Source organism: Aquarana catesbeiana, linkage group LG03, assembly GCF_042186555.1.
Source record: "Aquarana catesbeiana isolate 2022-GZ linkage group LG03, ASM4218655v1, whole genome shotgun sequence".
Lineage (NCBI taxonomy): Eukaryota > Metazoa > Chordata > Amphibia > Anura > Ranidae > Aquarana > Aquarana catesbeiana.
The window spans coordinates 669,455,254-669,459,212 of NC_133326.1; positions in this window are offsets into that span (position 1 = coordinate 669,455,254).

The following is a 3,959-nucleotide window of genomic DNA, read 5'->3' on the forward strand; positions in this document are numbered from 1 at the left end:
ACTACATAGACAAGTAATATACCGAAACGTGCGGATTGTTCCCGAATGGTGTGCTATTACTTTGTGGAACGTTTCGCCGAATGGTTCACGAAATATCATCGTTTTTGCGGCGAAATTGGTCCCATAGGAATGAATGGGGAAACTAGAGTGGGAGATGACAAAAGCTGGAAAATCAGAACATGATTTCTAAACTGCCGCCACTCCCTCATTTTCAAGCCCACCTACACAAATCTTATATCAAAACGTTCAGCTATCCCTGCTGCCACTAAACATGTCCACGGCTAAGCCATAGTCCTGATAGTTTTCACAATATGACCATTTGTTTGCAACTCACGCCGTCCATCGACATTCATTGAAACTACACTCTAGCCCCCTCTAAATTTGAAGGGCAATTTCTAAACTGCGACCGTGCCTTCATTTTTAATATTTCAGAGACATACTATACATCAAAATCTAGGTCTGGGTCTTGTGATTCTCACAATATAAAGATCTTCGCTGTAGAATGTATAGTTTTTAAAATACGGCCATTTGTTTAGAGGTCATTTCAGGAAATTTTAGCCATTAATCAGAGTGTACTGTTAGTGTTTGTTTTGTTGCCATGGTTACCAAAGCTTCTGTTATACACAGGGGGGAAGGTGGCTGGAGCATCTCAGCTGATTACAGAGCCCGGGGGAGGGGACAGACACACCATGTACTGATTTATAATAGAGGAATATGATGGGGCAGTTTTGATGGGGTAATTCTGATGGGGCAGTTTTGATGAAGCAGTATTTGGGAAGCATAAACAGGGCATGAGCGTTGCTAGGAAACAGTGGTTGTAAACACAAGATGCTGAGACACTCCAAATGCATGTGACTTCATCTGCTAGACTTGATAATGCTTGTAGACTCCTCCCACAGTTTTCACACTACAGAGACAAATAATATACCGAAACGAGCGGATTGTTCCCGATTGGTGTGTTATTACTTTGTGGAATGTTTTGCCGAATGGTCCACGAAATGACGTTTTTGCGGCAAAATTGGTCCCATAGGAATGAATGGTGAAATGTTCAAAACTAGAGTGGGAGGTGACAAAAGCTGACAACCCCATGATCAGCCAAAACATTATGACCACCCCATGATCAGCCAAAACATTATGACCGCCCCATGTAAAAAAAAAAAATATTTTTGAAAAAAAAAAATTTTTTTGAAAAAAGTAAAAAAATAATTTTTGAAAAAAAAAATATATATTTGAAAAAAAAAATTATTTTTGAAAAAAAAATTACTTTAAAAAAATAATAATTTCGAAAAAAAAATTATTTTTGAAATAAAAAAATTCATTTTTGAAAAAAAAAATTACCTTTGAAAAAAAAAATTACTTTTGAAAAAAAAAATCATTTTTGAAGAAAAAAAAATCATTTTTGATTAAAAAAAAATCATTTTTGAAAAAAAAAATTACTTTTGAAAAAAATGTTCAGCTCTTTCAGCGAATGATGGAACTTTTTTACTACTATTTATACTTTTTAAAATATTAAGCTTTTTAACACTTTTCACAGTTACTCAAGCCACTCCACCCCACCCAGTTACTCCACCCACTCCAGTTGTAGAGGCAAGAACACTTTCACAATTTCCCCAGAAATTGTAGCTTTTCTAGTTAAGTGTTCTTGCATAGCAAGACCACTTACTGTTATCTCACATATATATTATTCTTATTATTATAGCCAAATTTACCACCCTAACTCCTCCCACAGCTTTTACACTACATAGACAAGTAATATACCGAAACGTGCGGATTGTTCCCGAATGGTGTGCTATTACTTTGTGGAACGTTTCGCCGAATGGTTCACGAAATATCGTCATTTTTGCGGTGAAATTGGTCCCATAGGAATGAATGGGGAAACTAGAGTGGGAGATGACAAAAGCTGGAAAATCAGAACATGATTTCTAAACTGCCGCCACTCCCTCATTTTCAAGCCCACCTACACAAATCTTATATCAAAACGTTCAGCTATCCCTGCTGCCACTAAACATGTCCACGGCTAAGCCATAGTCCTGATAGTTTTCACAATATGACCATTTGTTTGCAACTCACGCCGTCCATTGACATTCATTGAAACTACACTCTAGCCCCCTCCAAATTTGAAGGGCAATTTCTAAACTGCGACTGTGCCTTCATTTTTAATATTTCACAGACATACTATACATCAAAATCTAGGTCTGGGTCTTGTGATTCTCACAATATAAAGATCTTCGCTGTAGGATGTATAGTTTTTAAAATACGGCCATTTGTTTAGAGGTCATTTCAGGAAATTTTAGCCATTAATCAGAGTGTACTGTTAGTGTTTGTTTTGTTGCCATGGTTACCAAAGCTTCTGTTATACACAGGGGGGAGGTGGCTGGAGCATCTCAGCTCTGATTACAGAGCCCGGGGGAGGGGACAGACACACCATGTACTGATTTATAATAGAGGAATATGATGGGGCAGTTTTGATGGGGTAATTCTGATGGGGCAGTTTTGATGAAGTAGTATTTGGGAAGCATAAACAGGGCATGAGCGTTGCTAGGAAACAGTGGTTGTAAACACAAGATGCTGAGACACCCCAAATGCATGTGACTTCATCTGCTAGACTTGATAATGCTTGTAGACTCCTCCCACAGTTTTCACACTACAGAGACAAGTAATATACCAAAACGAGCGGATTGTTCCCGATTGGTGTGTTATTACTTTGTGGAATGTTTTGCCGAATGGTCCACGAAATGACGTTTTTGCGGCGAAATTGGTCCCATAGGAATGAATGGCGAAATGTTCAAAACTAGAGTGGGAAGTGACAAAAGCTGACAACCCCATGATCAGCCAAAACATTATGACCACCCCATGATCAGCCAAAACATTATGACCGCCCCATGTAAAAAAAAATATATATTTTTGAAAAAAAAAAAATATTTTTGAAAAAAGTAAAAAAATAATTTTTGAAAAAAAAAAAAAATTTTTGAAAAAAAAAAATATATTTTTGAGGAAAAAAAATTACTTTAAAAAAAAAATTACTTTTAAAAAAAAAATTATTTTTGAAAAAAAATATATTTGAAAAAAAAAATATTTTTGAAAAAAAAAATTATTTTTGAAAAAAAAATTACTTTAAAAAAAATAATAATTTCGAAAAAAAAATTATTTTTGAAATAAAAAAATTCATTTTTGAAAAAAAAAATTACCTTTGAAAAAAAAAATTACTTTTGAAAAAAAAAATCATTTTTGAAGAAAAAAAAATCATTTTTGATTAAAAAAAATTCATTTTTGAAAAAAAAAATTACTTTTGAAAAAAATGTTCAGCTCTTTCAGCGAATGATGGAACTTTTTTACTACTATTTATACTTTTTAAAATATTAAGCTTTTTAACACTTTTCACAGTTACTCAAGCCACTCCACCCCACCCAGTTACTCCGCCCACTCCAGTTGTAGAGGCAAGAACACTTTCACAATTTCCCCAGAAATTGTAGCTTTTCTAGTTCTTATTCTTATTATTATAGCCAAATTTACCACCCTAACTCCTCCCACAGTTTTTACACTACATAGACAAGTAATATACCGAAACGTGCGGATTGTTCCCGAATGGTGTGCTATTATTTTGTGGAACGTTTCGCCAAATGGTTCACGAAATATCGTCGTTTTTGCGGCGAAATTGGTCCCATAGGAATGAATGGGGAAACTAGAGTGGGAGGTGACAAAAACTGAAAAATCAGAACATGATTTCTAAACTGCCGCCACTCCCTCATTTTCAAGCCCACCTACACAAATCTTATATCAAAACGTTCAGCTATCCCTGCTGCCACTAAACATGTCCACGGCTAAGCCATAGTCCTGATAGTTTTCACAATATGACCATTTGTTTGCAACTCACGCCGTCCATTGACATTCATTGAAACTACACTCTAGCCCCCTCCAAATTTGAAGGGCAATTTCTAAACTGCGACTGTGCCTTCAAT